Genomic DNA, 23226 nt, shown 5'->3' with positions numbered 1-23226 from the left:
CCTTTGCTTGCTCCTCTTCTGTTGCTTTTGACTGCTCCACGTCCCAATCGTGCTAACCCGTCCCAGATGTTTGCTCTCCAGAATGTGGTGGATGCTTCCTGCACAGCAGATCCTAAAGCAGGGCCGTATAACAGCACTCCCAAACTGCCACCCACCTCTCCATCCTCCACTGAGAATAAATGATTCTGTGATGTGGCTTCCCATCCCATTCTGGCTTCCTGCTACCATTTCCTCCACTTTTCCAAAGCAGCAAATCGCACCGTGCGTTTGTTTGTGTTTCTCGGGAGGCTGCTGCCGGCGATGTCACAGCGGTTGTCAATTCCTTCCTACTGTTTTCCTGGACATCCCACGCCTTCCGCGCCGCCGGGAGCGCGGCGGCCGCAGCCACTGCCCCCAGCCTGTGCCGCCGGGGTGTGCGCACGAACCCCCGCGAGGTGTGCGGGTCTCAGTGCGGGTCTCTCTCAGTGCGGGTCTCTCTCAGTGCGGGTGTGGGCGCGGCGGGACCCGCCCGGGGCGCTGCCCGCGGTGCCCCCCGGCGGCCCCGCCCCCTGCCCGCGGAAGATGGCGGCCGCGCCGCGCAGCGGCTCCCCCAGCGGCCGGAGGGACGCGCAGCGCTCCGGAGCCGGCGGGCCGCGACCGGCCTGAGCGCTGCTCGCCGCGCCGGGGACACCCGCCCTGCCTCCCTCCCTTCGGGAGCCGAGCCGTGCCCGCCCGGCGGGGCCTCCCTGCGGCAGGTGAGGTGGTGGAGGAGGAGGAGGAGGGCAGCGCGGTGCTGGCGGCGCGGCCCGGCCCGGGCCGGCTCGGAGGGCGGCGGGGCAGAGCGGAGCGAGCGGCGCCGGCGGGGCCGGGGGAAGTTGTGCCGGGCGGGGGGCGGCGGTCCCGGGCGGGGGTTGTTAGCGAGGGGCGGCCGGGACGCGGGGGGAGGCGAGGGGCCGAGCCGGCGCAAGAGGCAAGGAGGGCGCTGCCCCCCGCCCGGAGGCGCCGCCCGCCCCGCGGCCACCTGTGCGGCCGGGGGGTCCCGCCGAGAGCCCGCCCGGGGGGCCCGCGCCCCGACACGGTGCCCCGTGTGCCGGCCGTGCCCGGGGCGGAGGTTTCGCTGCCGTGCCCGGCTGCTCTCGGCGGGCGCGGAGCCCCCGGCGCACGGCCCGGAGCGGCGGCTCCTGCCCCATCGCGGCTGCCGCCCCTCGGAGTCCCCCGTGCTCCGGCCGCCGGCGGGCAGCGCGGTCCCGGCCCGGGCTGCGCTCCCGGCCTCGCTCCGGCTTTGTTTACCCCGCGGCGCCGTGTTGCGGGCGGCGAGGGTGCTTGGTACGGCGGGACCGGCGCTGAACAAGTCGCCGTTCACCGGGGCAGGGGATGCTGCTGTCCCCCGGTGCGGCTGCACTGCCCGTGCGGCACAGGCGGCTCTCTGGGGGCTGCGTTCAGTGCAGGCCAGCCGCGGGTACAGTCGCGGTACCACGAAGACACAACAAAAAACGAAGACACAACAAAAACTGTGTTACGTAGGGAAAGCTACTGGAGCGTGAGGAATCGTTCCTATAGCGTTTACCATCATTTAGTCGTTAAAACGTTTCTGCAGTGGTAAAACGATAAATAAAGCACGAGACACCCCTGTTTGTTTATGCAAGAGTGAATAAACTCTGTGTTGCCTGAATTAGAAGTGGGCAAATGTCACATATCTGAATTCAGCCACAAGTTACACTACTCCACACTGGGATTCTTTGTGACTGGTCTTGCCAGAGAAGTATTCAGAATTGTTAATTGTACGGGCATTTCTCGTTGGGAAGCGTAACCTCGTCCTTTGTGGCAAAGAAACTTCCGAATAATTTTTCAAGTTAGGTGCAGGCAAATTATCTATGGTAATTGGGCAGGGAAATTTTGGATGATGATGGAAGAATCTAGGCAGCATCAGTATGGTGGGAACACGTTGTGTACAAAAACACCCTAAGAGCCAGAAAATATTAGAAACTCAGCATCAGCCCCAAGGGTTTATCAGTGTGGGTGCCCACACATGCTCATGTTGCCCATGTGAGCTGGCTTTGCACTTACACCAATTAGTGATCCCAGAGCCAAGCCCTGTACAGATGCTGCATGGAGACACCTGAGGGGCTCCATCCATGGTGGGTTTGTGCAGTGTTTCTTTATTGGGCATCTCAGTGCAGCTGTTTTCATGGCACTGAGGTCACTGATCCGACTACTGGAAGATTGGACAGAGGCACTTTAGTTTGTACTTCACGCTGCACAAATGTGATTGTGGTGTGTTAAGAGCTAGTCTGGTTCCAAAAGCAGGCTGACTCCACTAGACCAGTTTTGAGCCAGTGGAAAAACTCTGTGCTCAAATCTGGCAACCAGCACAAAATGTTCTAAAACATTTCTGCTGTCAGCAGCTGTGAACAAGTATATACCTCTCACAGTTATTGTCTTGTCCACTTGCTGCTTCCTTCTTACATTTTTCTTCCTCATCCCGAATTCGTTCTTCCCTTTTAGTTTTTGCTGCCCCCTAAGTCCGTGGTACCGTTTTCCTTGTTGTTGCCCCTTGATCCATTCCTAATGGATCTTTTCTTCCTCTGTTTACTGTTTCTTCAGGCCTCGTAAAACTGCTTTTTTTGCATGTGTAAATGATTCTGAACTAAGAAGAAATGGAATTTTCAAAAAAATGCAGCTCATAATGAGCTAAGAGCAAGGACACAGAACAAGAGCAGTGGTACATCTGTCCATGTCAAATTTTTTGTTCCAGTTGCAGAAATGACTTTTGCTCAAGGGTGTGGGTTCTCAGACTGAGTTTTAGAATGGAGAGTGGGGCCAATCCTGCCCTCCAGTATTGCTCTCCATGAGGAGAGGAGTTCTGGGGCAGCAAAATGGAACTGTAATACAGAAAACCTGAGAGTCACTGTTTTAAAGGATTGAATACTATGTGTGATTGTTTACCATGACATGAGTGTGTGCATGGGCAAGCTCAGCGTTTCCCAGCAGTATCTGGTAGCGCAGTGATGGTGGGATCTGCTGGGTGGGTTTTGCATAAGGCATGTTTTACTGTTGTGATGCTTAACCTTCAGGCTAATTTGTATCAGTATTCATGTAGGTGGCCTGGTGAAAAAGCCTGAGCCTAGTTTGGTATTTTATTTTATAATTTCATGATTTCTTAAAAAAAAAAGGGGGGGGAGGGGTGTGTGGAGGAAATAACCAAATGCAGCTGAGGCCTCGATATGTCCTGAACCACAGCCTATCTCCTCATCGCTGAGCCTTGTGTCAGAGGATTGAATGACTGTCTCAGATCTCTCTGTGGTATATCTGGAATATGCGGAGATTCTCTGAGCAGAGCTGCACAGATAAGATAATCCATTTCATTTTAATTGGCAGAGTTGTTTACACATGATCTCTTGCTCATTTCCCTCTTTTAAAGGAATGCATATCTATCCCTGATTACAGCTCAGGTCAAAATCCCTTAGCACTTGTAGCAAATCTCCTTTAATTGGTCTCATTTAGCTCTCATAAGGTTGTGTTTTAATTCTCGCTCTTCCGAATCCTTTTCCCCAGTCTGTAATGTAATTTATTACAGGATATTTTATAGGGAAGGGAGCAGCCTCTGGCTGTCAGCAACCTTTGCAGTGTATCAAATTTCCAGCTCAACAGGCAGCTGCAGTGGAGTTTGTGGGTGTAAGACAGCAATGCTGCAGCAGCAGCACAGACAGATGGTGGTGGCGGTGCTGGGCGCGGGTGCCGGGTTTGTCCTGGATTCTGGAAATGGAGTGAATGCTCCTGTTTGCTCTCTGTGTTTCTTTAGTCTTTTTGTAGCTATTGCTGATTCAAGGGTCTTTGAGTTCAATTTTTTCCTTTCCAGCTGTCTTTCTAGACTCTGAATACAGGTACACCCGAGTTGCTGCTGTTGTCTGATGACAGGCTTTGAGTAGTACAGGACTGGTAAAAGGCTAGTGCTGGGGACGTATTTTTAGAAGGCCCAGAACAACATTACCCGTCTTCGGAAAATTCACAGTGACTTTGCTGAACGCAGTTGCTTTGGTTAATTGAACGTAATGCAAAGAGGTGAAGCCCTGAGTTTCATTATGCCTGTGCTGAGGCACTTCACCTCTGGCCTGTAGCAGCACAGTCTGCAGGCACTGTGCACTGGTGCAGCTCCGACTGAGCTCCGGGTGCTCTGACATCAGCTCTGGAAGTCTCAAAGGCTAGGTTTTGTTTCTCTTCTTTTTGAACTGTGCCCCCTGCCCTTACACTGGCAATTTTCCCACTCCAGCAAAGTCACAAGGAACTATGTTCCTCTTCTTCAGCCACTGAATTTGAGAGCCCAGGCTGTGGGGTGCAGCAACGATGGTACAGACAGACTTTCTGCTTTACTGATCCTGTGCTGGAGGCAGGAATCTAATCCAGTAGAGCTGTGGAGCACAATGTCTTAAACTGCCACTGAATGATTTACTGGAGTATACAGATCAGAGCCGTACCTTTTCTTTCTGCCTAGCAGTATTTGAAGGTCTTGGGCCTCTGGCAATTGCTGTTCGGGGACTGTTTTTCAATACAGACCCATATCCAGAAAGGAAATGATATAGATCACTAGACTGAATCCATATGTACCCTATTAAAAATGTAGTAGAAATCTTTAGACATGAGTGATGAATTAATCTTCTGCACCAGGAAGATATCCTCCATCACGTTCATGCCTGCTGATATTTTTAGTAAGCTAACTGATTTAGCAGTGAATGTGAGGGGGTTGATAGGATTGTAAATGCAGTTTGGGCCTTCTCAAAATATTTGTGGCTTTCACTGGGCAGTGGCACAAGATCTGTTTTCATAGAAGTGGAAATTGCTGTTTGCTTGTTTTTTAAAGCTGCCCGAACTCTCCAGACGAAGAAAGGGATGGGTCACGGGCTTGCTCTCTTTATGGACTCAGCCTGCTTTTGAATTTGTCAAGTAAAATGAATACTGCAAAATAAGAAAGGACAGCTCTACGCAGCACTTGCTTATGTACTAGCAACACCAAGATGTTCAGAAATACCTGTCTCTTCCAAGTGTGTTTGTAGCTGTGTGTAACTGCAGCTGTTCTTCCTGCTGGGGTTGCAAACATGGAACATCAGCAGTGCTTGCGGCTTCTCAGGCTGAAATGTTAAAGCCTTAACTTAGCCTAGGGTAGTGTACTCTTTCCATTTAGTGAATGTAATGTTTGTCATTAAATACAAATGATGAGGCTAAGCATTAAAACTAGCGGCTATTAGATGCCATTATTCATATTTTTTTCCCCAGAATCAAAGGAGGGTAAAAAAGGAGAAATGCATTTTGTCCTCTGCTCAGTGTACAGGGGAGCTTGTGCAGGTCCTGGTGCTGGTCCCTGTGCTGTGTGTGTGTCACACCACACTTACCACCTACAGCACTTTGTGTCATGTTTTGAGTGTGTGGTGGAAATAAGGGAGTGTGATCTGGAGTTTTGGTGGGATACAATTACAGTTGCACTGCACTAGCCTGATCTGTTCTCTCTCAACTCTGCAGTGCATTAGTTTGAATTCTTTTTTTTCCCCCTCTAGAAGTGTCTGCATTAGTGGAAAAGTTTGTTTAGGGCATTCTCTGTAAAGTAAAAGACAGTAGAGTCTGTCCTCTGCTCTCCAGCCTTCCTGTAGATCACAGGAAGAGGCTTGCAGGTTGCCTCCTCAGGGAAGGTTTCCACAGTGGGGGAGAGAGTAGGACATAAAACTGTATGTCTTAGATGGCACACCAACAAGTTGTAGCCCTCTCTGGAGTTAGGGATCACTGCTGCTTTCATTTACTCATGTATGTGTTTTCTCTGTATTCAGTCATTAGGGAGCTGGATTGGTATAACTGATACAAAAAGGAAGGAGGAAAGAGGGACAGCAAAATGACAATTTTATCCCTTCTTAATCTCTTTTTGCAGTTCTGGTCTGCCATCTGGTCACTCTATTTGAAAGCATGCAACCTCAGCACCCTGCCCTTTCTCTTTGTTTCTCCATTCTCCTACATCCTTCAATTCTGCATCAGGAACCCTGCAAGAATATCACATTCCTCTAAGTGGTTCGATTTGTGAGGCTCCTGTGTCAGGACCATCAGATTATATGACAGAGCAACTTGTTTTCCTTTGATCATGTTTAGTTTTACGGTTCCAGATGATTCCATTAGCCTAATATTTTATTGGTCTTTAAGCTTGTCTCTAATTAATGCTAATTTGCTTGGCAGTACTTCTGAAGTAGAATCAGAGCTTGCATGTGGATTTTTAGAGCTCGTCAGCAGATCTTAACTCTTACATTTTCAATCACTTTGGTATTAATTCCTCAAAGGAAACAGTGGGATGATAGGCCTTAGCTGTGATAGGCTCCAAATAGAGCTCCATTTACAAAAGCAGAGAAACTTGAGATTTACTTCAGAAAGGTTAGAAGAAACATGGAACATTTTATAAATGTCTATTTTTGTCTTGAGAACCTCTTACTGAACAACTTTGCATTAGCTCTCTAGCCCTTACCAGTGCTTTAGAGTGCATGGGAAATTTTGTGCCAGAAAGGGCTTTTAAAACAGTCAATTCAGGTATCTCTTGGATGATGAGAGTTGGACTCATGTGACTGCATGTGAAGTATAAAACTGGACACCTGAGCTGAGCACTGTAAGTTCCCTTTACGTTTAAGGGTATGTTAGGGTGCAATTCTTTTCACTCTAAAGCAGATGTCCACATTTGTTGAGGTGAATCACATTCTGGAAGTTCTTTTTTTCCACTGAATATATTAAAAACTGAGAATGTTAGTCGAGATGTAGAAAATGTCAGCAGGATAAGTATCTGAGCAGAAGGTAAATTGAACACCTTGCAGAGTGACATTAACTTGCTCCTAATACCGGACTACTTTCAGCATAGCATTTTAATATCTTTGCTGTTAATTGATTTACATGAATTTTGTCTGTTCTGATCTTAACTGCCTTTCCCATATTTAGAAAACTTTTTCTGTAGAATTTTCTTTTTAAGCTAATGCTGATGTAGTGATTCTGTGCCACTCCCGCTTTATTCTGAAAGCTTTTCCAAGTGCCACATGTTAACGGCTTGCTCCGCAACTGCCGATTGTCTTTGCCCTTGCTTTTATCTTTGGGTTGTCCGACAGCCAGGGTTCCTCTATGTCTGGTAACCAGAACTTTTCTGTGGTCCTGGCCAGCCATACCTGTCCCAGAGAAGTCAGATCAAACCATGGGTAGGTCTTTGTTCAATTCAAAACCTTAAACCCAGAGATTGTGGTTGCCTCCAGAAGCAAGGAGAATATGCAAAAATGTCAGATCCTGGCCTATGATTTTTTTTCTGTAAAGAGACAGGTTCTCTTCTGCACAGTCTGGCTTTTGCACTGCTGGGAGTCTGAACAAATGTCAAGATCAGGTTTGGAGTGTCCTATCGTAGTGGCACACTGCATATAGATCCCTGCTTGAGATTAATAACATAATTTCACAACAACTTGAATACCTCTTAATATTTGACGGTCCAAGATGAATGAGGAGCAAGTAAGGCTGGGAACTCTTGTGCAATTTAATTAAAGGTAGAAATTTTTAGTGGAGAAAAGGTCGGTATCTTGACTGACCCCTTAAAATGTCATCCTTTTGCACCTGTCATCACCCGAGTCTTGTGTTTCTCTTCTGGTCATCACCTGTGTGTGGGTCTGTTTTAAGTATAGAGAAGTCTTTGAAGTGATATAATTTGTCTCTGTGATGGAGCTACTGAAAAAACCGTCAGCTTACTGCTGGTGAACTGCTTGTCCTTCCAGTTATGGAGGGCTGCAGAGCTATTCAAAAGAGCAGACAGAAACTAGTGTAGACATTGCGTCAATCAACACAGAGTGTCTGTGCATGAGGACTGCTGCAACTCCCTGTTTCATCAGCTCTGTGAACGATGTGAGCTCTGGCAGTGTTAAATCTGCTTTTTCAGTGGGATATGGTGGGATCCCGGCCCAGTCCGGCAGCCGCGAAGAGGCAGATCCGTTTCAGCGTTGAAGCCTGTCTTCATGGCTGACTGTTGTCCAGAACACCTCTGAAACATCTGGCTTTCCCCTGCCCCCCATTTCAGTTACAAATAATGTATTTCAATTTGTTACTTGTAATTTTATTGTGTTTATTAATATTTAATTAAATGTTTGGATTCACTCAGTGATACTTAAGCTCAAAATGCATGTACTTTACTTATGGCTGAGTCATAATCATCTCCCTCATAAGCAGAGATCTGTCACTGTCTCCTGATTTAGTTTTGTCTGCAGACGTCCATCCATATCCTTCCTTTATGTTCCTGTTTCAGATCTGGTCGCTTGTAGCAAAGCATGATGTGAATAAGTCTACTTTCCTGACTCAAGACTACCATGAAAATGTGCTTTTATCATGTGTTTGTGTCTATATTTTAGTGTCCTGTAACTGTGCGTAGAAAAGAGTATGTTTCCATGGCCCAAGTCCATGTAAACACAGAGCTTTCTGCAGGAAAACTTGCTTTGCCTCAAACAAAATATTGATGTTTGCCTTTCCCAGCATTACTTTTAAATACAAATTCCTCACTAACCACACACGATGGTACAGTGCCTGTGGTAGCAGGCAGAGCTGGAAACTCCTTTTTGGCCTTGCGTTGTGTATGTGGGCAGGTTAAGAACAAACCAGTGTTCAGGGATTGTCGTAATTGCAGTTGGTGTTGAACATAATGTTTTTCTGAGGTGGTTATAGTTAATTCTCTTGTATGCTATTGTATAATTATCTTATTTTTGTTAGTCCTGGCATTTTCGTATTACTGAATGAAAGCACGGTGAAAATGTCCTTTGAACATACTCTTCTTGTTTTGGATTTAAGCTGATACTACCAGAGAGGAAAGCAATTCAATCCTATAGTGACCCTTCTCAGTATTGGCACAACCACTCAGCAGGGAGACCAGGAAACTGATGTGGAAATTAAAATAACAGAACAAAACAAAGCCCCTTTTTTGCTATGTTGTCCTTCTCCAAAAGAGAAAATGTTACCTTTCAGTGGATCAGTAAGAAACCCAGTCAGGCTCAAATGCTTTTATAATGGGACACCACGGAGTGTCTTGGGGATAGGATGAGTCGATGGCATGCCAGGGCTGCTGTCTTTGGAGGAGAGGTAGGACCATCTGAAGGCATGCCAGATGATCACCTTAGAAGTATGATTTTACATGGTGTAAACTGAAGAGGAGTCTCACGCTACTTCTTTTTGCATCAGTTCTGCAAACTTTTTAAATGTTAGATTTATTTAGGTTAGGCTCACCTAGCAGTGGTCATAAGAAACTGCTGATTTCTCATAAAGGGAAGGATTGAAGAAATAGTAGCAATATAGTTTGTGAAGAAGGTGCCTATAGGGGAAGAGTGAAGCAGTTGCTTTGATCAAGGTGCAGATCAGCCCTGGGGTCACAGGAAAAATGCAGCTCTCTGATAAGCAGTGCTGTATTATCTTTATGTTCCTCTGCAATTTACCAAAAAGGCATTATATCAGAAAACTAGTTAAATTTTCTATGGAATGGTTCTTGTTTTTGGTTGGTGGTTTTGTTTGTTTGTTTTTTCCCCACTATCTTGTTAAAAGAAAGCAAAACAAACAAAAAATGTTTCTGTGTTTTCCTCAACATCTTTTCCTACCACCCTGTCACTAACAGTCTGACCCATGATACGATTCTGGACAGCTCTTGGGGAACTGAAATTGCTGTGAGTGCTCAGGCCCTTCCTGCAATTACATCTTCCTGAAATGCATCCTGTGCAAGGGTGAGGATCAGCTGCAGGCAGTGCTGAAAGTCAAGGCAGTGATAGATACAGTATCTGCACTGGAAGCAGGACTGTTCTTAAAGGGTATGTCTGTAAACTGGTTTAAAGTCTACATTGGATACTTTTAAAAATGAACCAGCTTAAAAAACAACAACAAACACATCTTCATACAGATGAAGGGTGTAAGCCACAAATGCAAGATGCTGGTTTTCTCCCTGTCATTAGGCTTCTTCTGGAAAAAGCATTAGATAGGGGTTTTTTTGACCTTCATGGGTTAGTGATTTTGGAACCTTATGCTTGATCTGCCAGATGGGACTGAGGACACCAAGCTTCAAAATGGGTGTTGAGAGCTCTACTCATTTTGTCCTGTCTTCACAATTCTTTGGCTCTGGTGTTATACAGCCTCTGCTACCAGCTCTCTGTTGGCATATTGTAACTTTTCCTAGGGCTGTATGGAGTTCCATCCTCATTTTCAGTCATGACCTTTTACCAAAGGTAAAAGCACCTGTACCATGTACCGCAGCATGACTGTGAAACTGCTGACAAAGCTGTGGAGGTGGTTGCAAGGCTTGTGAGCACTAATGCCAGGACTTTTGTGATAGCCAGAATGAGGAACCTGTGAGCCAAATGAGATAGGAATGACCTTGTATGCACAGGCATTAGGATATAACACTCAAGCCTTAAAATTTAAATTTCCAAAAATTAACCATCCTTTGGTAATACTTTTTAGAAAATCTTATCTAGCTTGATTCCATCTGTCTTGAAGGAAAAGGAAGGAGAATCAGGAAGAAATTTCTTTTTTTATGTGAAGTCATGGGAACAAGCTGGCTGCTGCAGTGAAATCCATCCTGTGAATGTGAGGAGACTTTTTATCCCTTTTTTCTGCCTGTAAGGCTGCTTCCACCGGGGCTGCAGAAATGGAGATCCATGGGAAATACAAGAAAAAAGTATAAATTAGTTTTGACTAGTACTCATCTGAATCTAGCTTTGAGTTAATACTGGTGCAGAAGACTCTTTGTCCTGTCACTGTCACCCAAGAGCACCTTACACAGGGATGAGGAAGTGTCACACAAAAATTCTTAGAAATGTTTGCTAATTTTATTGGGCTTGGAAATAGCAAATTCGAGGAAGCAGTACATGGGAGCAGCGAGTGCAATAGTTCTTCCTCTGTCACAGTTGCTCAGATATGTTGTGTCTCTCCTGGGGTGCAAGTCACGCTGTGCATTTTTTTTTTTTTTTTGGCTTGGCAAGCTTCTTGCACATTACAGCAATAGCTGCAGTACAGCAAAGTCATGCTTTAAATGTACTGACTGCACATGTTGTAAATGACTACTGATTTTTTTTGAATGCTGCAATATTTAAGTATTCAGCTTGAGGCATTTTATTAAAGGGGCCTTAATGGCAGTGCCAAGTGCTTTAAAAGTTCTGTGCCATTTGATGTAGCTTATATTGGGCATAACTAATCATTGCTAAGGCTTAAGACCTTTGATGTATAGTGCATCTGGGAGCAGATGCACTATAGTGCAGCTATGAGACAGGGCAGAGGAATCCCCTTTCTCTTCCCTCTTCAGTAAAAGCTCTTTCTCAACACAAAGGTCTGATTGCTGCTGTTTCTTGTATAGTGTGCAAGGCACAGCAGTATGTGGGCAGCAAACTAATGCAAAGTGCTCTCCTGTCTAGTGTTTCATTGTTCTTTCTGCCTGAGGCTTTGCAACCTTGGTCTTTTTTAGTTAAAATCTTTAAACAATGGATTATCTGTTTTTGCAGGCTTTAGAGGATTTGAAATAGCAGTCACCCTTAGGCATTTGGCTCAAGATTACAGCAATAAATACATTCATCAGAGCCCCCGGCCCTTCCAAGAGCCAGGCAGTCATAAGATTACCTCGACCATATTCTTCTGCTTCTAACCGGTGAAGTGTGTCGACCTCTTAACAATTCGAGGTAAGCCCCATTCCTCCTGCCTGTTTGCACTCAGATGGTTTGTGAGAAAGGAGAGCTGTGTGTGGTGAGATTCAGAGCACCTACAGTAGGAGACCTTCATTCTTGCTGGGATGTTGGCTGTTACGGCATTACCAGTTTGTATTTAATAGGAAATCAGAAAACTCTTTGGAAAACCAACATTGCTTTCCACTTCCCCCCCGCCCCATCCCCCCTACCAAGCCCAGCAGTCTGAAAATTTCATATGGTTTTAAAATTTTGACATTGGAATGAAACTTTAATCAATATTGACATTTCTGATCTCTTTGTGCCAGCTGCTGTTTTTCTGAATGATGGTTCTGGGACTGGAAGGCCCCATGCCAGAGATTACAAACCAGTTGCCACCCAGTTGTGGTATCTGACGTGGCAATTTCTGTAAGAGTGCTTCCTGATTGCACTGTTTAAACAGTCAGTGTACTGTTTTTCTTCTGTTACTATGAGATCTAAAGTAGTTTACAGATATTGGACATTCTGCTGTGTTTCTTTGGAGAAATATGTCAGCTGTCAGGAGACCCAAAAGCCAGTTTCAGTGAAAAGCTACATTTTCTAAAGCAGTTTATTCCTACTTAGAAGTTCTGTTCGTTATATGACTTCGAACAAGTTGTGCTTTGCACAATGGGACTTATTTCTTCTAAAGAGCAGCTTTATCTCAGGAAAGTTCATTGCATAGGGAGATCTGGGATGTCTGTACATCCCAGGTCCTGTGAAGATTCCACTCCTAATAGATTCTATTGATTTTCACCTAGAACTATTTCCCAGCTTTCTGAGCTGTTTTCACACCACATCAGCTGCTCATCACAGTGAATAGCATGTGCTGGTTGGCCACTGGCTTTATCAAAAGACTCTTCTAACACAGGTACGCAAATTGGAAAAGAAGAAAATGAGACTCTCTTTGGGTTTTGTACTTTGCTTAATTTTTTTCTTCTTTCCAGCAAGTAAGTAGTGATAAATATTTACACTGTGTGTTTTCAAAGTGTACACACATTACCGTTGCCTTGTAAAACTTCCAACTTGCTTTTCAGCAAAAGATAAGAGTATTTAAAACATTTATAAATGCACTTTGTCACATAATTTTCATCAGAAGATAGTGGGGGCATGGAGTCTTTTTTGGGGGATAGTACGTGCAATGATTGCACATTTTTTACTGTAGTTTTAGTATTTACCATCACAGCTTAATTCCCATTTCAACAGAAAAGTAGTATCACTTTTCTTTTCTTAGTAGGTGGATAAAAATTATAAGAATTGGTAGCTTAACTATGCAACATAGCAGATTTGTGTCTGTACTCAAGAGAATCTGTGTACTGGGGTTGGGATCTTTTTCACTAATGTCGATAGTGAAGTGAATATGAACTATAGGGAACATGAATATCTGTTACTGTGGTTCTGACTATCAAAAAGAGTAGAAGTGTATGTACGAAATACATCAAATATCTGCTTATTGATACTGGCACTACATCTAGAATAATCTTTTCTGTTCCCATGAGAATTAACTGAGAGATGATGCTGTCAAGGGAGTAGCTGTAGCTTTAGCATGCTTTAAACTCTCTAGAGCTGGCTAGAAATTCTGAAGATGCCACTCCCACTGACCATACATGAGCCTGGGGCTGACTCTGATGTCTCCCCTGAATTGCAGGTCCCTGCCCATTGGATATGATCAGCACTGGAACTGCACCAGAACTGAGAACCTGTCCTGTAGCCTGGACTCTGCAGTTTCAGTGTAGAAGGAAGAGGAGGGAGCTCCTGTCCTGGGGCACCCCGGGGTTTGAGCTGGAGCAGGCCAATGTACAAACAGATCGTTACAGGAGATGGGAGCTGAAGCTTCTGAGGTGTGGGAAATGAAGACTGTAACTGCTGGAAAAAGGTGTCTGATTCTAAGAAATCATTGGGGTTCGTGGAAATGGTGGACTTGCTGAGGTGCTAGTAGGTTTTTAGGTGCTAATGAAATGGAAAATGCTGCATCAGGAGGGTACTGCATCTGTCAGCTTGTGTTGCCAAAGGGGAAACATTAGACAGGGAATTGACCGATGACCAGCAAGGACGAGCAAATGTGGCATGAGGAACATGAGACAGGTTTTGGAGGAGAAACGAAGATGAAGTAGCTAAGGTACAGATGGCAGAATTAGTTACAAAGCTTTGTAGCACCTCCTTGTGTCTTGGATGGAATCCAGGTCTCTGAATCTGAAGACCTGGCTGTCAGAGAATATCTGAAACCTTTTGGCAGTGCTGGTTTCGTTCTGTGATTCTTCCACATTGAGAATAACCACCTATAGTTGCTGTAACTTACAGATAGCTCAAGATGCCCTTGTGGCGTATCAGGTGATAGCTCTGCCCATGTGATACCAATGGGATGATTGTGCAGTGCAGTTTGTCATTTAGGATTTTGCTTTAACATTGGTATTGTAGACAGGAGGAGAGACACAGAGGCATGTGTATGGATATACATCACTACATTGAGAAGGCTGTGTGGACAAACACTCATAAGATAGAGCATATTAAAATTAATTTTACTTGAACAACTTTAATGTGTCCTCCTTAAATAAAACAATTCTTAACTTGCACGGATCATAAAAATACAGAGGAAAAATTTAATTTTCCAAAACTTGTTCTTTTAATTCTACCATCTATACATGTTTTATTGTAATTGCTGAAAGGAAGAAAGCATGCTATCAATTTAGAGTTATTTTGTATCTAGTATTAATTGAACTTTTGAAACCCAGCAACGTGAGCAAGCACTGTTTTGTATTATTTCTTGCTGGTGTTAAATAGTGGTACGGGCAATTTGCAGCCTTGAAATACTAGATCTTGGGAGCTGAGCTTGCTATGTTTGCTAGGACTTTTTTCATTGTCTTTGGGGAATAATGAATTGGAGAGAAAACCTCATACCTTGAATTACTTCCTGTGTTTTGTCCTTTGTTCTTCTCTGCTGTGACAATAGCGTTAGTATTGACCAAAATGGTAGTGAGGCTTTGCCAGCATACAGGGAGAAAAATAAATCTAAGCACTTTTAGGGAAAAAGGAAGTAGAGAGGGTGAGGGTGGGAGGTTCTGTGAAACAGCTTAATATAGTGCTTATGAGTCAGCAATTTCCTTTTGCACTCATCTTGTCCATAAGGGGTATTTTCTTTTACCTTATCAAGCCAGCCTCTTTTTCTACCCTGCTTCTTTAGGAAAAAAGCCTGCAAGAATAACATGCAGTGGCACAGGTGTTTGGGGGTTTTTTTAGGCCATAAAACATAGAGCAAGGCAACAGTCAAGAATCCACTGTGGGAGCAGCAGACCCCTCAGATGATAGGATGAATGTTGATCAGATCCCTCTCCTAAATCTGTCTCCATGCCTTCACAACCCAAATCACTGAGCACCTTGAGTTGGTATTGACTGCGAAGTGTGCAACTACAAAATATATTTGGACATAATAGCTGATGTGCAAAGTCTTTAGACAAAACAAGTTACTGTGAGGGAATGTGAGGAAAGCCTTTAGACTTGAGACTGAAGCAGCAGTTCAGAGAGGTATGGCTCCCTGTTCGTCCCAGTGACATACTACCACAAAGTCATTTCAGTAGTTACACTACGTGACGTTTCATTTAGAAGTGAAAAGACTATCACTTTTTATTATTGTTTTCCACATCATGAATTCCATGTTATTTTCCAGGAGAATTGCTCCATTTATAATTTATGTGTATAGGTATTTAAGTTTGGGGGCTCTTAGTGGAGTTGCTGTATTTTCTATAGATCTGAGTATCTTCTGTTACATTAGTCCTGTTTGTTTTGCACTTGCTGATGTAGCTGAGCAGCCCAGTGGTTTGGTACTTCATTCTTAAGCAGTCCTGAAAAAAATATCTGTGTAGTCAGTGGTTCACTAAGCACTATAATTAAAGCAGACACATTTTTTCATACAACCTACTTAAAATCTGTCTTCGCATTGAAGAGACCAAAGAAGTTAACAGTAACTTGATCACTGTGCTAAAATGCTTCACCTCTGCAGTGTTACAAGGCCACCTTATTGTAACACTGCTGCTGACAACCTGAGTGCAAATTTTGGTGGGTCTGCCTTTTATAACTTTGTTGAAGTTCTTTGTTTGGAATAGTCAGCATACGCATTGAACAAGAAGTATGGGATGCAGGAAACATTGGTGTCACTGCCTGCTGACTGGTGGCTTTTGAGAGCTTCATTTCTGAGGGCTGCGCAGGGCTGGTTGTGAGCCACCTGCCCTTGAGGGATGGAAGGAGGGCTGGTGGTGGAGTAGCATCAGATCTTCCAAAGCAGAAAGTTGGGGCAATCACAGACTTTGCTGCTGGATTTAAAAACACAAGCAGCAAGTCAGTCACCCCTGTCAGCGACACTCAAAGTAAAAAGTTGCTGTATACATTTTTTTCATATTAAAGATCAAACTTATTGTGCAAGGTGTTGAGAATTGGAAGAGAAACATAGGCAAAAGAGGGAAAATATATGTGTGGAAGTCCTATTAAAAATGTTTTTAAAAGGAGATCTTGATTTGTAAACGACCTTTTTCTTTTGCACCCAATGTTGACTTGACTGTTTTGAAGCTATAGGTAGTTTGTATGTGCTAGAAGTAATTTTTTGGGATCAAATGGAAAATGACATTTGCTTGAGACCTTTTTATGAAATGCTCTTGCATTTTATTTCATCTGCATAACATACATTGGTGGAAAGTGCCTGCTGTGTCTGCTATTCCCCCACCTCCTTGACTCCTTAATTTGCAAGGAATTATTTTTATTTGTCAGTACTATTTCAGGGAACGGTAAAAGCGGGTGAATTCAGTAGAACACGTGTTACTCTGGAAGTAGTTAATCTCGAGTTCTCAGTGATGGAAGGAGAGAAGTAACTTCTACGCAGGGCCTTTCAGTATTTGTGGGTAGATAACATATTGTTGTTTTGTTTTTTCACAGGACCTGGCAAAGTTATGGTTTCCTAAGTAGGTGTCAGAGAATTGTGTCACGGATTCGCTGGAAGCATGTGTGCAGTGAAAGGGGAGCAGTAGCTGCAGGGTCTGTATCTGCTGCTTCAGAGAGGGAGTAGAGTTGAGCAAGTGGGACCATCTTCACTTACAGCCTATGTTGGCAAGGAGGAACTCGACAAATATGCATCATATTTAACTTCTTAGCATTAGATAAACATACCAAAAGTCATGAAAAATGCTGTTTCACTGACGTTTTTTGTATGACCACTTTGACTCTGGCTTATCCAGATTGAGTACTCTTTGTCATAACCTCTCTAAAGTGCCAGAAGAACTTTTTCCATATGTCCAAAAAGCACATATCATTTATACTTCGTTATTGCCAGCATCAAATGACTCAAAACCATTGCGTAAGCTTTTGTCATTTCAGAATTAGCAGTGATCTCATCCTTGGGCATATCAGAGACATCCTTAAATTTAATATTTTTAAAAGCTCTTGAATCATCTGGAATTGCTCTGCTAATAAATGGAGAGATTATTTGACCCAAGTAGAACCCGGATGGCTAACATCAAGGAGATAGTACTAGATCTCTTTAGCAGTACTTAGGTAACCATCCATGTTTTCCAGTTGTCAATACAAAAAAAGCTGAAGTCAAATAAAAGTACTTTTGAAGATAGATAGCAAGATATTTAATCTATTTCAGGGTCACCTGTAATTGTGAGAGTTGAATTATGGGCTCTGTGAGGGTTTTTACTTGAGGAGAGGGTCACACACTTCTATCCAAGTTTTCAGATGATGGAGAGGAAGCTATCCAGGACACTGATGAGGTTTGGCTTCAGCTGCTGTCAGTAGTTCTGGCCAGATCAGGACAGAAGATCCCCTTCATGGCAGTGAAAATATAAAGAAATGCTTTACTCTACCTGCTCTAACAATGTGGGGTGGTTGAAGAGACCAAGTTACTGTATTGGAATATCAAGTGGGTTGTTCATTTTATTTCTTTCTTTCTGCCAATTAGCTGAGTAATCTTTTTCAGTAAGTTTAATGTATTGTTTGGCTCATTTTTATATATGCCACCACTGATTTCTGTAAAATAGCATCATGAAGATACCAACTGCTGCAAACTTCATATCCTTCATGTCTAAAGGCAGATTCAGAAGAACAGTACTCCAGGGAACAGCTAATTCATACAGCTGTTCCCACCATCAAGGGAGGAGTGAATCTAGTGTACTGCAGTTGTGCTGACGTGCTCAGAAAACCCAGCAGCCCTTTAAAAACCTCTGTATTCATCATTCTTCATGATAATGGTATTGCTGGGCCTGTTGTTTCTAGGCCTGGGTGTTGAGCTGTGAGGAAGGTGCTCTGAGCTCTGCACTTCAAGCCCTAGTGCAGGGGCACATAAACTTTCTTACTGCTGATAAGAAACATAATCTGAGGTGCAGAATGTGCAGGGTATGCATTGTCAGGATCTTTCGTACTGATTACTGCATCTTTACAAATTACTGTGATTGCAGGAGGACTTTCTATTTGTGAAATAGTTTCTATGTAAAACAGATGTTGTTAAAGGGATATTGATGATTTCTTTTTTCAAGTAATTGTTTTAGTTATAATAGCTTGCTGCCATCAGAAAGGGAAACTGTCAGTGATACTGGAAAGTAACAAATTCAGTTCTGTCTAAAGGAAAAATATTTCATTCAGCATACAAATTAGTCTGGAATTTATTGCTGCAGCACATCAGTACATTGAGGTTAAAACTTTGTGGGGTCAAAAGTAATGTGATATTTATGTGTCAGTTATATAGACAAATCCTGCAAAGAAAAACAAGCTTTTAAGGTCTTTTGGACAGCTTCCTCGATCTTCTGGTATCTGTACATGTAAAGGATAATAAGAAGGACCACTTTTCCTGATTACTATTTTGCAAATTTGTCTTCAAGGCTTTCTTTTGCTAGTCTTCGAAATACTTGGAACTGGGCAGGACTGATGGTAGGAACTGATGTGAATGAATTTTAGGCCAAATTCAGAATGAATTGTGTCCTGTGTAATTTTGAAGTGTTTTACATAGCTATGTTTCTTATCAGAGCACAAGGAAATTATGAATATCACACTTAAAACAAGGTGTTCAGATTATTACTCTGGTGATAAAATATTCAGTAGAAATGTCTTCTGCGTTGCAGGTAAATGCTACTTAAAAAACAAAACAGAGGGTTTTGACAAGACTGAGGAATAATATAGTTTGGGTTTTTTGTGGGTTTTTTTGTGGTATCTTCAAGAACTATAACATAGAGTAGATCTAGTTGTTACTTGGATGGATCAGTCAGTGGTACATCTTTAACCTATTCTCAAATCATGTTCAGTGTAAACAAAGTCCAGTGTTAGCTCATTTTGGAGAGAAGTCCTATCTGCTGTAGTGTTTCTCTAAACCTTTGTCCTTGTTGAGAAACTGGAGAGAGGTTACAGGGCTGTGCCAGTGCTCAACCCTTGCTCCACAGGAGTGTGACTCAGCAGTTTCTGTGCTGGTCACAAACATAGAAATATCTATAAAACAGGTGTTATCTCTCCTAAATGATTAGGTTTCTCTTTTGGTTTTTTGTGCAAAAAGGTAATATTTACATCCCTAATGGTTCTGTTAGTCACAGATATTAAAAAATGCATTTGCTTTATGTGTTTGGAAACCTCTGATATAAAAAAAAAGTCACATCAACAAGCATCTGCAGTTGATGGGCAAAATACTGACACTGTATTAAGGAGGTATTGTTCATTATCCATTCAACTATGAAGTGCCTGTAAATTAATGATGCCAGTGTATGGCTATTGTTATTATAGCATCTTATCTTTTAGTTGTATGAAAACAGAGGAAGACTTATAAGCAATAGAAGATCTGAAAAGAAACTGTTTAAAACCATCCAAGCATTATAACTGGGCATCTTTTTGCATTTGTGTGGTTGGCTTATACCTTTTCACCTCTGTGCTGGACTTTCTTGGCCTGAGCTCTGTGCCCTTTTTTTTGTGGTGTCAGATACTGGCCTCTCAGACAGGCATGATTGACCTGATGTGGTATCACGGTTTATAAATAACTCTAGAAAATTAGGATGTACTCCAGCTAGGGCTGAGCTCTGTATTTTGGAATTGCAGTGGTGGACCGGGACTGGCATGGTAAGGGATGCTGCTGCCACAAGCTGAGGTGTGTTGGGAGCGGTTCATGGTTTCAGGCTTGGAATAGTAGAGGAGAGAATGGGGAAGAATAAAATGGGATAAATAGATTTTAACTGATACCGTCTGTTTTTTAGTTTTCCTCATTAGCAAATTCACTCGGTGTGTGTTAATTAGCTCAGATTCTTTGCTACCTCCTCAATTTCTATTATTTCGAAGTCCCAGTGGTATGATACATGTTAAAAGATTTTTGCATACAGGCTGATGGAAGTATACAGTGCAGACGGAGAGAAGTGAAGCCATTTCATAAAAGGGTCCAAATTGAATACATTTAGATGCCAAAGGCACCTCTCTGAACAGCTGTTACTTAGAAATGATGGTTTATCTTGTAATTCATTGGAGAGAAATTAATGCTATTGAAAAGTTACTTTTTCTGTCCTGATATGTAATATTTTTGTATCTGTCCTCTTTGAGAATATTGTCCTTATGCATAATGCTTTGTTACCATTTATGTCCTCTCATTCCACCAATTTCCTTCATACCCTATCTTTTCTTCTCAATGCTGAAATTAAAATTTACTTAATACTGCTAAAACTAGGGATTGTCTCTGCTTTCCTGCAGTTTCTTGGGTTCTGCAGTTGGGAAGATATTGGCCATGTATTAGTGCATATGTGGTTGGAAAGGATATGTCGGAGTGAAAGTCAGAAGCTGGTATTTTCTTTCTCACTGTTTTTTTAGACAGAAACTAAATATAGTGAGTGTTAAACAGATGGCTACATTGTCGCATAATAAATATTTGAAGAAAATTAAATTATGTCCTGCCTGTTTGCTGACGACAGTTCCAACCCCCATAGTAACAGCAGTAATAATATTAGGAGGATTTACAGTGTAGTTATTTTTTAATTTTCAAAGTGAGCTATCTAGCAAGGTTTTATAAGGAGATATTTTTAATGTTGGAAAGATAAGTGATGTACTTGAGGTCATACAGCATGTCAGCGAGTCTCTTGAAGCAGCATCCAGGGTCCCCTTGACTTCCAGACAATACATTTCCATTTTAAACCATGCTGACTTGCAAATACTTACTTGAGTATTTCCTTCACAACTTTGTTTTCTGATTTTTTCCCCTTAATTCCAACCCAAATGTTCCTAACTGTTGACTTGCCAAGGAGGAGATAATAAAACCAGACTTGCATTGCTGTCCAGTGTACTTGAGCAAAAAGCTCTACACTGCAGGCCCTCCTGAGAGTTTTGTTGTGAAGAAAAGGTGATGGATACCAGAGAGATGATGAAGACTTAGCTGAAATGAGGGGTTTTATTTATACAGCTGAGCTTTATCTTGTGATATTAATAGCATACAGGCATTTCTTTTGGATAGAGGGGAGGGATTCTGTATTTAGCTGGGGTCAGAGTGCTACTCTTTCTGTCATGAGCCAGAAAATCCTATTGCCTCTAACTGTTCGCATACATTACCTTATCTTTACTGGGAGGACTCTTCTGTAAACTACTCTGGTATTCCGAGTTTGAAAGCTCTGTGAGAGACAGAGGGTGAGAACAAGAACTGCAGTATTTCATTAAAAGGTGAAAAGGTTGGACAGCAGATCAGATTCATGGCAGCAAGCAAAGTGCATCTGGCCCTTTTTTCAGAGCTCTGCAGATGTGCTGCATAGCAACTCAAGGAGTTTATGAATTGTCCCAGTTACCTATTTCCTCCTAACTTTTATTTATACTTTTCCATCCTCTGCAAGTAATTGTATCACATGATAGAAGTGGAATTGGTGCTTCTCACATCATTATTTGCATTATGGGAGAATTTTGCTGCTGTATTGCAGCAGAGCATATAATCTGGGATGTGGATGGGATTGTTTGGGTTTTTTTCCCGTTGGGGAGGAAACAACAGACCTGGAATTCCTCACTGCCTTTGTAAAAATTTGTCATCTGCCTCAGCTTAAAGATATATTAATAGTATCCTGATCTCTTACATGCATAGTTGGTCCTGTTGCCTGGATACAACCATAAAGTGATTAGAAAGCTATCATTAATATAAAATGAACAAAATCAGTCAGAGAAGTACCCAATTAGGTGTTTTTCCTGTGTGCCCACCGTGCATGTTGGTAGTTGCCTCTTTTGCTTGCTTGTTGCAGATTGTGCTTTGCTGTAATGCTGCATTAGGCTCTTCACTAAACTGCGAGTGTAACCTGTATGATATTTTCTGCCAGCTCTCTCTCTGTGGCTTCTTCCCTGTTCTTTGAAATATATCCTTATCAGTTTTTCTCACATCATTTGTACCCTTCTGTGGTCTGTTGCCTTTGTGTGTCTTTGATCAAATGCCGTCGTGTCTTCTGAAATTCTTTCAGTACGCAACTGTATTTTTAGTTTCAGTGTGCTGCATTACTCTTCTTGGTAAATATATGCACTGTGTCACATAAAGGAGAGTTAAACATTGCTACAAAAGCCCCTTGTTTTTTTACCATCTCCCTAGGGTCTTGTGATGGATTTGTTAGGGCTCTAGGGAGATGTCCCTTTCTAACCTACTTTCTGGTTCAGCTATTCACTTTTCTGTCATTTCCTCCAGCATTTCTGCTTTTTTTTAATAAAAACATATACTCACTTCTGATGCTACTCTTACCTGTTTTTGCATGCTTTTTACAAGTGTAGATGAAAATGTCTGTGATGGGTTTGCTGTTTTTTCAGTTGCTCTTATTTCTCAAGGTCTACTCTCTAATTTAAGGTGCAGTTTTTCTCTTTCCAGCTGTTCTAGTGTAGCACTCCATGATACTTTTTTTTTTTTAAGAGTCAAGTAACTAAAGCAACTTTTTAGTTCTTCTGATTTGGCAACCAGCTGCTGGAGGTGGACTGCAGTGACCGAGTTCTTAGTTTGCTTTGGTTGTGAAATAAGCTGTTTGCTTAAACCCTGCCTGTGTAGGCCTTTGGTATGAACTAACAGAAGGAAAAATGAAAACAGTGATAGTGGCTTCCAAAATTCAGAGCAGTAAAGAATGAAAATATTTCTTACTTTCTCCTTGAGAATTGTTACATGTTATTCAGCTTCCCATACTACTGTGAATGAGTGTTTTTTCGTAGGCATCGTACATCTGTGTTGTCTGATGATAAGGGAAAGGAATGCAGGAGGATTGTTTTGTAATTAATATGCTGTAAATTGGGATTAGAAAATTTGACCTAGGCTCCTCACTCTGCTTTTCATGTGAATTTTGGTAGTTCACTTCATTGCTGCCTCAGTTCTATTTTTGTCAAATTAGGGTAATACTTCTGTTCTACTTGTGTGCTATCTCCACACAGCATGTGACTTTTGTCAGGCATACAGAAATCTGATTAGATATACAGATACAGTTAGAATCCTAGAATGGCTTGGGTTGGAAGGGACCTTAAGGATCATCTAGTTCAAACCCTTCTGCCACGGGCAGGGACACCTTCCACTAGCCCAGGTTGCTCAAAGCCC

General features: G+C 42.7%; 1 protein-coding gene across 1 annotated transcript in view; it reads left to right on the top strand.

Annotated features, from left to right (window-relative positions):
• The first annotated feature begins 627 nt into the window (after window positions 1–627).
• Window positions 628–23226, top strand: part of NDST2 (N-deacetylase and N-sulfotransferase 2) — a 133488-nt gene continuing 110889 nt past the window's right edge. The window contains exon 1 of the mRNA XM_027885139.1: window positions 628–734. The gene's annotated coding sequence lies outside the window, so the exon portion shown is untranslated. The remainder of the gene's footprint in view (window positions 735–23226) is intronic.

The sequence above is a fragment of the Empidonax traillii genome, unplaced genomic scaffold, assembly GCF_003031625.1.
Source record: "Empidonax traillii isolate 1590-97213 ecotype Southwest subspecies unplaced genomic scaffold, ASM303162v1 scaffold162:size863265, whole genome shotgun sequence".
Taxonomy (NCBI): Eukaryota; Metazoa; Chordata; class Aves; order Passeriformes; family Tyrannidae; genus Empidonax; species Empidonax traillii.
The sequence above is the reverse complement of the archived record's forward strand: the minus strand, read 5'-3'. Positions and strand labels throughout refer to the sequence as shown.